A 13,430-nucleotide genomic window follows, 5' to 3' on the forward strand; every position below is an offset into this window, starting at 1 on the left:
CCAGCAACCGCCGGGGACCAGCAGCTGCTCTCCTTTTTGGCCTGCGGGAATCGCCATCACTGCCGAGTTTTGCCACGGGGAAGGAGCAGCCGCTCTTTCATGTGGTCAGACTCGTGATCCCAGCGGCGGGAGCGGCTGAGGTGGCTCAGTTGGTAGTGCATAAGACCCTTAATGGGAAGGTCGTGAGTTCAAGCCTGCAGTGGGCAGTAGTGTCATCCCTACTCTAGTTGTGAGGTCTGTGGTGACAGTTTGGACTCAATGATCTTTGAGGTCCCTTCCAACCTTAGGAATACTGAATATACTGAATACTGAATTTAAAAGGCTCTGCTGCGGCTCGGGGGGTTCTCTTCGTCGGGCAGCCCGTATTCTCTTGTACTCTCATGTGCCGCCCTTTTTTTTTTTTTTTTTTTTTTTTCCCTTTAAATTGGTAGTAGGTGCTGTGGCCAGGGACAGCCATGGTTGTAACTTGCAGCAAAATCTCCCTAAAAAAATCAGTGTTGACCCAGACCGAGGTAGAACAGAAGCAGGTAGCTGTCCAGGTATCTGACTGTAGAGAATGCTGGAGCCTGGCACTTGAGACGCAGGGTAGTGGGGGCAACTCTTGTATAAGGTGTGAGCAGGTTGACTATCTGCTTAATATGGTGGCCAGACTGAGGGATAAGTTTGCTAGCCTTAGAAATGTAAGGAAATGTAGGAAAGAGATGAACCAGAGGAGGAAGGAGATGGACCAAAGGAGGAAAGAGGTGAATCAGAAGAGGAAAGAGTTGAATCAGAGTAAGCAGGCTCTGCAGGCTCCCCCAGCAGAGGCTGGTTATTCAAAAAGCAGAGGGGAATGGACGCAGGTTACTCTCAAAAGACGCAAAGTTAAACCTCCTTGCCTCCCCTCACCTTCCCCGCTGCTCTTAGAAAACAGATATGGAGCACTGGAAATTGAGGGTGAGGTGGTCCTGATGCCGGAGGACACACCATCTGGGGTTCTCCCTAAGGCGAAGCAGCCTAAGGTTAAACAGCCTAAGGTAAAGCAGCCTAAGGTCAAACAGTCTCCTGCTGGCATCAGGACCTGTTCCCTCTAAAAAAAGAGGAGGGTAATTGTTATTGGTGATTCCCTTCTGAGGGGAATGGAGGGCCCTATATGTCGGCCTGACCCATCTCATAGGGAACTCTGTTGTCTGCCAGGAGCCCAAGTTAATGATGTTACCAGTAGGCTGCCTAAACTGGTGCAGCCCTCTGACTACTACCCTTTACTAGTTATGCAGTTAGGGAATGATGATGTTGCAACCAGAACTCCCAGGGCTATCAAAGATGACTTCAGGGCCCTGGGAGACCTGGTTGAGGGGTCAGGGGCACATATAATTTTTTCATCAATACCCTTAACTGCAGGAGGGAATACAGTAAGGAACAGGTCAGCAGCTATAGTTAACAAGTGGCTTAGAGGCTGGTGTAGTCAAAAGAATTTTGGGTTTTTTGATATTGGGAAACTTTCCACTGCACCAGGCCAGCTGGCAACAGATAGAGTACATCTGTCCCAGAGAAGGGGAAAGATCACTGTATATGAGAACGGACTGTCCCCCAAAGTTAAAAAGATCCTGGGTAGGGAATTGGCGGGTCTCATCGACAGGGCTTTAAACTAGTTTTGAAGGGGGAAGCGGCTGAAACCAGTCCCCTCAGGCAGGAGTCTGGGGGCGACAAGCTAAAGTCGGAGGTGAAACCAGCAGCCCAGCTGAAGTGCATGTACACTAATTCACGAAGCATGGGTAACAAACAGGAAGCTGGAAGCCTTGATGCAGCAGGAAAATTATGATGTAGTTGCCATCACAGAGACGTGGTGGGATGACTCACATGACTGGAGCGCTGCAACTGACGGTTACAAGCTCTTCAGGAGAGACAGGCGAGGAAGAAGGGGTGGAGGGGTGGCCCTTTACATCAGAAAGGCACTAGATGCCATTGAGATGGAGATTAGGGACGATCGGGTTGAATGCTTGTGGATAAGAATTAGAGGGAAGACCAGCAGGGCAGACACCCTGGTTGGAGTCTGTTATAGACCACCCAACCAGGAGGAAGATGTTGACGAAGCATTCTATAGGCAGCTTAGGGCTGTCTCAAGATCTCCGGACCTTGTTCTCATGGGCGACTTCAACCTGCCTGACATCTGCTGGGAACTCAACACGGCAGAGAGGAGACAGTCTAGAAGGTTCTTAGAATGCATGGAGGACAGCTTCCTATCCCAGGTGCTGCGAGAGCCTACCAGGGGCAAGACTATGCTTGACCTCCTCTTCACCAACAGGGAAGGACTGGTGGGCGATGTGGTGGTTGGAGGGTGTTTGGGGTCCAGTGACCACGAGATAATTGAATTCTCGGTTTTTGGTCAAGCCAAGAGGGGCGGCAAGAAGACCTCGACTCTGGACTTCCGGAGGGCAGACTTCGGGTTACTCAAGGAACTAATTCAGAGGGTTCCTTGGGATAAAGCCCTTAATAATAAAGGGGTCCAGGAGAGCTGGACCTACTTCAATGAAGAATTGTTGAAGGCTCAGGGACAGGCTGTGCCAATGTGCCAGAAGATGAGCCGCCGAGGCAGACGGCCAGCCTGGATGGTTCATGAACTTTTAATGGAACTAAGGGAAAAAAAGAGGGTGTATCACCTTTGGAAGAGAGGGGAGGCAACCCACAGAATGTTTAAGGATGTTGCTAGGTCTTGTAGGAAGAGAATTAGGGAGGCAAAAGCACACTTGGAGCTTAAACTGGCCTCTACTGTGAAAGACAACAAAAAGTCCTTCTATAAATACATTAATAGTAAGAGGAAGGGAAAGGACAACCTCCACTCCTTGGTGGATACGGAGGGGAACATTGTAACCAAGGATGAGGAAAAGGCAGAGATACTTAACACCTTCTCTGCCTCAATTTTTACTAGAAGGGCAGAACGTCTTCCTGACAGCTGGCCTGCAGAGCTGGCAGAAGGAGCCAGGGAGCTGCACAGTTTCAATATGTTCCATGAGGCGGTGGTTGGAACTCTCCTTAGCAGCTTGGATCCCCACAAGTCCATGGGACCAGATGGGATACATCCTAGGGTTCTGAGAGAGCTGGCAGATGAGCTGGCCAAGCCACTCTCCATAATTTTCCAGCAGTCCTGGCTCACTGAAAATGTCCCAGAGGACTGGAAGCTGGCCAACGTGGTGCCCATCCATAAGAAGGGCCGGTTGGATGAGCCAGGGAATTATAGGCCTGTCAGCCTGACTTCAGTGCCAGGCAAGATCATGGAACAGGTCATCCTGAGTGCAATAACACAACACTTAGAGGATGGCCAAGGGATCAGGCCTAGCCAGCATGGATTTAGGAAGGGCAGGTCCTGCCTGACCAACCTGATTTCCTTCTATGATCAGGTGACCCGCCTGGTGGATGTGGGGAGGCCTGTTGATGTAGTCTAGCTGGACCTCAGCAAGGCCTTTGACACCGTCCCCCATAGCAAACTCCTGGCCAAGCTGTCAGCCCATGTCTTGGATGGGAGCACACTGCGATGGGTTAGGAACTGGCTGGAGGGCCGAGCCCAGAGAGTGGTGGTGAATGGTGCCACATCCAGCTGGCAGCCAGTCACTAGTGGTGTGCCCCAAGGATCAGTGCTGGGCCCTGTGCTCTTTAACATCTTTATTGATGATCTGGATGAGGGCATTGAGTCCATCATCAGTAAATTTGATGACGACACCAAGCTGGGGGCAAGGGTTGATCTGCTGGAGGGTAGAGAGGCTCTGCAGAGGGACCTCAACAGGCTGGACAGATGGGCAGAATCCAACGGCATGAGATTGAACACATCCAAGTGCCGGGTTCTGCACATTGGCCACAACAACCCCATGAAGTGCTACAGGCTGGAGTCAGAGTGGCTGGAGAGCAGCCAGGCAGAGAGGGACCTGGGGGTGCTGGTTGATGGTAGGCTGAACATGAGCCTGCAGTGTGCCCAGGCAGCCAAGAGGGCCAATGGCATCCTGGCCTGCATCAAGAACAGTGTGGCCAGCAGGAGCAGGGAGGTCATTCTGCCCCCGTACACTGCACTGGTTAGGCCACACCTCGAGTCCTGTGTCCAGTTCTGGGCCCCTCAGTTTAGGAAGGATGTTGACTTGCTGGAACGAGTCCAGAGAAGAGCAACAAAGTTGGTGAGGGGTTTGGAACACAAGCCCTATGAGGAGAGGCTGAGGGAGCTGGGGTTGCTCAGCCTGGAGAAGAGGAGACTCAGGGGTGACCTTATCACTCTCTACAACTACCTGAAGGGAGATTGTAGACAGGCGGATGATGGTATCTTCTCCCAGGCAGCCAGTACCAGAACAAGAGGACACAGTCTCAGGCTGCGCCAGGGGAGGTTCAGGTTGGATGTTAGGAAGAAGTTCTATACAGAAAGAGTGATTGCCCATTGGAATGGGCTGCCCCGGGAGGTGGTGGAGTCGCTGTCATTGGAGGTGTTCAGAAGAAGACTTGATGGGGTGCTTGGTGCCATGGGTTAGCTGTTTGGGTGGGTTGGATTGGTTGATGGGTTGGACACGATGATCTTGAAGGTCTCTTCCAACCTGGTTTGGTTTATTCAAAAGGTTTATTCTAAAGGAACAGGAACTCTCTAGGCACCCCCTCCGAGGCTTTTTGGGCAGAACTCCTTGAACTCACTCAGATCACCCCAGGAATAGAGAAGAGCCTCCAGGCAGGAAAAGGTACGTTTTAAAGGGAAAGAGGTAGCCTGTAAGCCGTAAGGGGATGCCCTTTGAGGCAGAAAGGAAAATTGCCACCCAAGGTAAAAGAGGTCTTGGCTTGGAACCAGGGAGTTCCAAAGGTATTATAAGCATTGTTTTATTGTTCTTTTATTCCATGCCCTGTTTAACTAATCCAGGCATTGTTTGTATTGTATGTGTATGGTATCAACAGGATCCCTTAAGGTATTGTAAGATTATTTGTGTAGAGGCAGGGGAAATTACTAAAAGAACTTAAAATATTAGGAGCCTTGGTGATGTTTTGAGTGTGTGGGAAAGTGCAGGCATGACTGAGATGTAGGAAACATCTATGAAGCAAGCGGGAGTCCTGATCTGCAGTTCCATCCGTGAAGAGATGAACTGAACTGAAACGGTGTGGGGCGCTCTGAAATGAGATGAGATGATGAACTGAATGGAAACGGTGTGGGGCTCTGTAAAGTGAAATGAGAGATGAACTGAACTGAAATGGTGTGGGGCACTCTGAAATAAAAATAATAATAATAAAAATAATAAACCCATTTGGAAGAGATCATCAAGATCATCGTGTCCAACCCACCTAAACAACTAAACGATGGCACCAAGCACTCCATGAAGTCTCCTCTTGAACACCACCAGTGATGGTGACTCCACCAGCTCCCTGGGCAGCCCATTCCAATGGGCAATCACTCTCTCTGTATAGAACTTCCTTCTGACATACAACCTAAACCTCCCCTGGCACAGCCTGAGACTGAGATGAACTGAAATGGTGTGGGGCTCCCTGAAATGAAGAGAGGAGATGAACTGAACTGAAACAGTGTGGGCTTGGTGGGGCTCAGCTCCTCTTGGTGAGGTTGGCTCTTTGCTCAGCTTTTTCCTGGTTTCCTTGGTTTCCCTTCCAGGTAAGTGCCAGCCTCTGCTGCTCTCTGGGATTCTTCTGTATCAGCTTGTTTGAAATGCTTGCATATTATTGGAGGGGATTAAAATCCCGAAGAGGCCAGCTAACCCTGACCCCCCCCACCTCCAACCTCCTGTTGAGCTAGGTGCAGAAGTGTGGTATTAATTTGTCTGAAAAGAGGCTTTGAAATGAGCTACATGGGGTTCTGAAATATGTAAACTTATAGTGTGTATCTATAATACACAACTAATGAATTTTCCTTTGTGTTGTAGGGTTTTTAAATACTCATTGGTTTTGGTGTTTGGTTGTTTATTTATTTGAATGGAAAACCTTCTGAACAGAGGCCGGCTGAGGTGCTTCCCATGCATGGTGGCAAGAGACACCCCCCTAACTGTTTAATGTTGCCACCTCTCCTAAGGGGGTCTGTGTGCGTCTGTGATGGGTGTGGGGCTATCCAAAAGGAAGTTAGGCACAAGTGGGTGCCAATGGAGGGTCTCCTGTGGGTATTTTTGTTGGATGGTTAGGAGTAGTTGCTGTTGGGTGGCGGCAGGCGCCCCGAAATGTGCAACTAAAAGATTCCTTTGGGGCCCCTAGACCCCCCTCAGATGCTATCAGAACCCCTTAAAAGGCATGTTAACAGCCCATTTAGGGGCTTCTCTTGCCCTTGTGCATGGGGAAGCAGCTTTGCTAGACTCTGTTCAGAGGGCTTTCCATCCAAATTAAAAGCAAAGAAACAAAGAATAACCCCCCAACAAATAAAAAAGAAATACAGAATGACAAATTCTCCCTGATACAGACAATGGTAAGTCCACTGTTTTTAATGGATTCACCTTTTATAGGTATGTTGTCAAAATTTGTTTCCACTTTCAGGGAAGTGAGAGGGTTTTCTTCCCCTGAAAGGGCGGCTTGGCTGCCTTCAGCAGCTCGGCTCCCTTTGGCTCTCCGTACGCCCCCAGAGCCGTCTCAGATGCCATCAGAACCCCCTGAAAGGTATGTTAACAGCCCAGTTAGGGGCTTCTCTTGTCCTTGTGCATGGGGAAGCAGCTTTGCTTGGCTCTGTTCAGAGGGCTTTCCTTTCAAAATAAAAACAAAAAGAAAGAGCAAATAAGTCCACAACAAATTAAAAAATAAATAAATAAATGATGACAGATGCCTTCCTGATACACACAAAGGAAGGTCCCCGGTTTTTAATTCATACACCTTTTATAGGTATGTCTGCAAAATCCATTTTGTTCTACTTAGAATTTGCTTTTACAATTTAGAAGTTGTTGCATCTAATGGAAGAGATCTAGTGGGGGTGATTTCAAAGCCTTTTTGCATAGCAATTAATACCATTCTTGACTATCTATAGAGAGAGGAGAGATTTTTTTCAATTTGATTTTTACTCTTAGGGGACAGTGTGGCTTGGCTCCCTGCGGTGGCTCATATGGTGCATTCTGTGAAACAATGGTGCATTCTGTGAAACGGATCCCTTGAGATCTTAATGAATCGTAGGATGGTTTGTGTGGAATCAGGGGAAGTTCCTCACAGTACTTTAAATGTTTGACACCCTGTTGTTCTGAGTGTGCGGGGAGCGTGTGTAAGACTGAGACGTAGAAAATACCTACGAGGCGAGCGGGAGTCCTGATCTGCAGTTCCACGTCTTCACGAGGAGTGTGGCCAGAGACGGACAAAGCAAAAGTTGTGAGTGGGAGCGTGGTCAGTCATGGAATGTTTAGGACCAGTCATTGTTATTGTAATTACATTTGTTATGTGTTCTGTACCTTGCAAAAAGGTGGTACTACGTTGTATTATGTGAAATGTGAAAGGGGAAAATGTGGTGACATATAAGGAATGAGGGGGATCGCTTATGAGATGTGGAATTGTCTCTGTGGAAGCAGGAGAAGTTCCTGCAATAATTGAAAATGTTAGATACCTCGCTGATGTTTGGAGTGTGCGGGGAGTGTGTGCAAGACTGAGACGTAGAAAATACCTATGAAGAGAGTGGGAGTCCCAATCTGTGGTTCCATGTCTTCGCAAGGAGCGTGGCCAGAAATGGACAAAGCGAAAATTGTGAATGGGTGTGTGGCTAGTAATTGTATGTTTAGGACTGGTCAGCAAAGAGAGGGAATTTTCTTTCCCCAGAAGGATGGTGGCTCAGTCAAGCCTGGCTACTTTAGACTGGGCTTGGTGGGGCTCAGCTCCCCTTGGTGGCGTCAGGCTCTGATGAGATTGGCTCTTTGCTCAGCTGTTTTGATGTCCTTCAGTTCCCCTCCAGGTAAGTCCAAGCCTCTTCTGCTCTCTGGGGTTGCTCTGTATCAACTTAGAATGTTTGAAATGCCTGCATGTTCTTGGAGGGGATTAAGACCCCTAGGAGGCCAGCTAACCCTGACCCCTCTCCTCCAACTCAGTAGCTCTCTTGTTTAACTAGGTGTAGAAGTGTGATATTCATCTGTCTGAAAAGAGGCTTTGAAATGAGCTACATGGGGTTCTGAATTATGTAAATTTACACTGTGTACATGTAATAGACAAAGAACGGTTTTTCCTTTGCGTGTGTTGTAGGGTTTTTAAACATTCATAGTATCATAGTATCATTCAGGGTTGGAAGGGACCACAAGGATCATCTAGTTCCAACCCCCCTGCCATGGGCAGGGACACCCCACACTAGATCAGGCTGGACAGAGCCTCATCCAGCCTGCTCTTAAACACCTCCAGGGATGGGGCCTCGACCACCTCCCTGGACAACCCATTCCAGGGTTTCACCACTCTCATGGTGAAGAACCTCCTCCTCACATCTAGCCTGAATCTCCCCACCTCCAGCTTCATTCCATTGCCCCTAGTCCTAGCACTACCTGATATCCTGAGAAGTCCTTCCCCAGCCTTCCTGTAGCCCCCTTCAGATACTGGAAGGCCACAATGAGGTCACCTCAGAGCCTTCTCTTCTGCAGACTGAACAGCCCCAACTCCTTCAGTCTGTCCTCATAGGAGAGGTGCTCCAGCCCCCTGATCATCCTTGTGGCCCTTCTCTGGACACGTTCCAGCACCTCCACATCCCTCTTGTAATAGGGGCTCCAGAACTGGACACAGTACTCCAGGTGGGGTCTCAGCAGGGCTGAGTAGAGGGGGAGGATCACCTCCCTCGACCTGCTAGCCACACTTCTCCTGATGCAGCCTAGGATCTGATTGGCTTTGCGGGCTGCAAGTGCTCATTGAGAGCTCATGTTGAGCTGATTTGGGTGTGTTTGTTGTTTTTATTGGAAAGGAAAACCTTCTGAACAGAAGCTGGCTGAGCTCCTTCCCATGCACGGTACTAAGAGACACCCTCGTAACCAGTCAGTGTTACCATCCCTCCTAAAGGGCTCTGTTTGCATCTGTGATGGGTGTGGGGCTGCCCAAAGGGAATTTAGGGGCGTGTGAGTACCCCTAAAGAGGAGGATCTCTTCTTGGTGTTTTAGTTGGATGGTTAGGGTTAGTTGTGGGTGGCTGGTGGCACGCACTGTAGTAGTTGGCCGTGGTTGCTGGCGGGTGCCATAGTAGTTGTTGGTGGTGGCTGCAGGCACCTTAGTAGTTGTAGGCTCCAACTAACCCTAAAGGTCCAACTAAAAGGTCCTTTTGGAGCCCTGTAGAGGCTCCCCACATCCTTCCATATGCCCCAAATTCTCCTGTGATAGCCCCAGACCCACATTAGATGTCATCAGAATCACTTAAAAGGGGCATTAACAGCCCTGTTAGGGCCTTCTCTTGACCTTGTGCATGGGTGAAGAAGCTTTGCTGGGCTCTCTTCAGAGGGCTTTCCATGTGTAAGCTGCTGTTGCTGCTGAACGCTGTAAGCAGCTGTTGCTGCTGAACGCTGTATCCCTTAGGGACTTAATGAATTGTAGGATGGCTTGTGTGGAGGCAGGGGAGGTTCCTCCAATGTTTGACTCCCTGTTGATGTTTTGAGTGTGTGGGTGACAGCAGGCATGACTGAAACTTAGAAAATACCTACGAAGTGAGCGGGAGTCCCGTTCTGCAGTTCCACGTCTTCGTGAGGAGCGTGGCAAGAGACGGATGAAGTGAAAGTTTTGAATGGGAGCGTGGCCACTCATGGAATGTTTAGCATCTGTCCTTGTTACAATTCTTTGTTGTTTGGTGTAGGATGGGAATATGGTTTGTAGTACTAATAAATTAAGAAACAAAACAAGGGCAAGGAAGTAGTGACAGCCTCCTGAAAACACATGAAGGAAGGTCCCCTGCCTTAGAGATGCACATGTCATATTTTCAAACTGTGTGTTGTTCTACTTGGAATTTGTTTTCACATGCTAGAAGCCTTTGCAGGTAAGTGAAGAGACTGACAGGGGTGATATCAAAGCCTTTCTAAATACCCATTAATAGCGGTTGTGAGTATCTAGGTAGTGAGGAGAGACTTTTCAGGTGGAGAGTAGGGGAAAAGCGGAATCAGTTTAAGGGGAATCCCATGGGGGGTTAGGGGTCGGGGTCAGGGGTTTAGGGTGTAAGAGGGTCAGGGGGTTTGGGTTAGGTTGTTAGGGTTAGGAGGTTGGGGTTGGAGTTAGGTCGTTAGGGTTAGGGGTTAGGGTGAGGGTCAGGGATAGGGTTAGGGTGAGGGTCAGGGTAAAGGTCAAGGTTAGGTTTAGGGTTAGGGGGTTAGGGTTTAGGGTTAGTGTTAGGTTCAGGGTCAGGCTCAGGGTTAGACAAAGGGATAGTGTTAGGGTTAGGATTAGGTTTAGGGTTAAGCTTAGGGTGAGGGTTAGGGTTAGGTTAGGGTTAGCTTAGGGTTAGGGTTTGGTTATGGTTAGAGTTAGGGTTAGGTTTAGGGTTAGGGTGAACATCAGGGTCAGGGTTAGGGAAAGGGTCAGGGTTAGGGTCAGGGTTAGGGTTAAGCTTAGGGTTAGGCTTAAGCTTAGGGTTAGGGTTCAGGGTTAGGGTTAGCGATAGGGTTAGGATTAGGGTAATAGTTAGGGTAAGGGTTAGGTTTGGTTTAGGGTTAGACGTTCGGTTAGGGGTTGGGTTTGAGGATTAGGGGTTGGGTTAGGGGTTGGGTTTGGGTTAGGGTAACGGTCCAGGTCAGTGTTAGGGTTAGAGTTAGATGTAGGGTTAGACACAGTTTTAGGGTTAGGTTTAAGTTTAGGATTAGGGTCAGGGTAAGGGTCAATGGTTAGGGTTAGGTTTAGGTTTGGGTTTAAAGTTGGGATTATGGTTAGGGTTTAGGGTTAGGCTTAGAGTTAGTGTTATGGCTAGGGTTACGGTTAGTTTTAGGGTTAGGGTTAGGGTTACTGTGAGGGTCAGATTCCGGGTCAGGGACAGAGTTATGGTCGGGGTTAGGGTGATGCATAGGGATAGGGTTAGGCTTAGGGTTTAGGTTTAGGGGTTAAGTTTGGGGTAAGGGTTAGGTTAGGACTAGGAGTTCGGGTTACGGACTGGGTTAGGGTTAGATTTAGGGTTACGGTTATGTTAAGGTTAGGGTTAGGGGTAGGGCATTAAGATTGGGGTTTAGGGTCGAGGGCCATGGTTTGGGTTAGAGTTACGGTTAAGGTTAGGGTTAGTTTAGGGTTAGGGATAGGGTTAGGTTTAGGGTTAGGGGTTAGGTTAGGGGTTTAGGTTAGGGTTAGGGTAAGGGTCAGTGTCAGTGTTAGGGTTATTGTTAGACTTAGGGTTTGGATTAGGGTTAGGGTTTGGGTTAGTCTTAGTGTTAGGTTTAGGGTTCGGGTTAGGCTTAGGGTCAAGGGTGAGGCTTAGGGTTAATTTTGGGTTAGGTTTAGTTTCGGTGTTAGGTTTAAAGTTAGGGTTACTGTCATGGTTAGGGTTAAACTTAGGGTTAGGTTTAGGGTTAGGTTTAGGATTGGGTTAGGATTTGGGTTAGGGTTGCGGTTAGGTTAATGTTAGGCTTAAGCTTACGGTTAAGGTTAGGGTTATGATCAGGGTCAGGATTAGGGTTAGAGATAGGGTTAGGGGGTTAGGGTGAGGTGAGGGTTAGGGTTAGGTGAGGGTTGGGGTTTGGGTTAGGGTTAGGTTTTAGGGTTAGGGTTAGTGGTAGGGTTAGGATTGTGTTAGGGTCCGGGGTTGGGTTAGGGTTAGGGTTTAGGGTCCAGGGTGAGGGTTGGGGTGAGGGTTAGGGTTGGGGTTAGAGTTAGGGTCAGGTTTAGGTTTGGGGTCAGAGTTAGGGTTAGGGTGAGGGTTAGTATTAGTGTTAGGGTTCGGATCCACAGTTAGGGTTAAGTTTAGGGTGAGGTTTAGGTTTGAGTTATGGTCAGGGTTGTGTTTAAGGTTGGGGTTAGGGTTGGGGTTACGGTTAGGGTTAAGTTTAGGGTTAGAATTAGCATTAGGTTTAGGGGTTGGGGTTAGTGTTAGGCTTTAGAGTTAGCGTTAGGGTTAGGTTTAGGGTTTGGGTTTATGGTTAGTGTTTGGGTTAGGGTTAGGGGTTAGTGTTAGGGATTAGGATACGGGTTAGGGTTTGGTTTATGGTTAGGGTTAAGAATTAGGCTTAGGGGTAGGGTTAGGTGTAGGGTTTGGGGTTAGGGTTAGGAGTTAGTTTTGGGGTTAGGGTTAGGTTACAGTTAGGGTTAGGGCTTAAGGTAGGGTTTAATGTTGCAGTTAGGTTAAGTTTAGGGTTAGGGTTAGGCCATTAGTGTTAGGGTTAGGTGTTGGGTTAGGGTTTAGGGTCCAGGGGTAGGGTTAGGGTTGGGGTTAGGCTTAGGGTTAGGAGTAGAGTTAGGGTTTGGATTAGGTTTAGGTTTAGGGTTTATGTTAAGCTTAGTGTCAGGGTTAGGCTTAGGTGTAGGGTTAGGGTTAGGGTTAGGGTTAGGGTTAGGGTTCGGTTCCAGGACTAGGGTTAAGTTTAGGGTGAGGTTTAGGTTTGAAGTTAGGTTTAGGGTTAGGGTTATGGTGCGGGTTAGGGTTAGGGTTTGCTTAGGGTTAGGGCTAGGGTTTAGGGATTGTCTTAGGAATAGGGTAAGGTTTAGGGTTAGGGTTACGGTTAGATTAAGGTTAGGGTGATGGTTAGGCTTATGTTAGGGTTCGGTTTAGGGTTAGGTTTATCATTATTTTAGCATTAGGGTTAGGGATAGGGTTAGGGTTAGGGTTAGGGATAGCGTTAGCCTTAGCATCAGGGTAAGGGTTAGTTTTACAGTCAGGTTAAGGTTGGGGTTATGCGAAGGGTTAGGTTTAGGTTTATGGTTAGGATTAGGGTTCGGGGTTAAGTTTATGGTTAGAGTAAGCTTTGGGTTTGGGGTTAGGTTTTGGTTAGGGTTAGGTTTAGGTTAGGGATAGGTTTAGGGTTAGGGCTTAGGGTTAGTCTTAGGGTTAGGGTAAGGGTTAGTATTTGGGTATAGGGTTAGTGTTCTGGGTTTGTCTGAGGGATTGGGATAGGCCATTGGTGTTAGGGTTAATGTTAAGGTTAGGGTTCGTTGAGGGCTAGGGTTTATGGTTAGGTTTAGGGTAAGGGTTCAGGGGTAGGCTTAGGGATAATGTTAGGCTTAGGGTTAGGGTTTAGGATTCGGGGTTAGATTTGGGTTAGTGTTAGCGTTAGTGTTGGGGAACGGTTAGGGTTAGGGTTACGGTTAAGTTTAACGTTAGGGTTAGGGATATGGTTAGGGTTAGGGATAGGTTTAGCCTTAGGATTAGGGTTAGGGTTGCTGTTAGGTTAGGGTTAGGCTTAGGGTTAGGTTTAGGCTGTTAGGCTTAAGGTTAGGGTTAGGGTCCGGTGAGGGTTAGAGTTCAGGGTTAGGCTTACGGTTTGAGGTTAGGCATAGGGATAGGGTTAGGCTTATGGTTAGGTGTTACGATTAGGGGTTAGGGTTTAGGGTTATGGTCAGGATTAGGGTAAAGTTTAGGGTTATGTTTAGGTTAAGGTTAGG

This window comes from Melanerpes formicivorus, unplaced genomic scaffold (assembly GCF_026170545.1).
Source record: "Melanerpes formicivorus ecotype bairdi unplaced genomic scaffold, bMelFor1.0.p_v2 SCAF_91, whole genome shotgun sequence".
Lineage (NCBI taxonomy): Eukaryota > Metazoa > Chordata > Aves > Piciformes > Picidae > Melanerpes > Melanerpes formicivorus.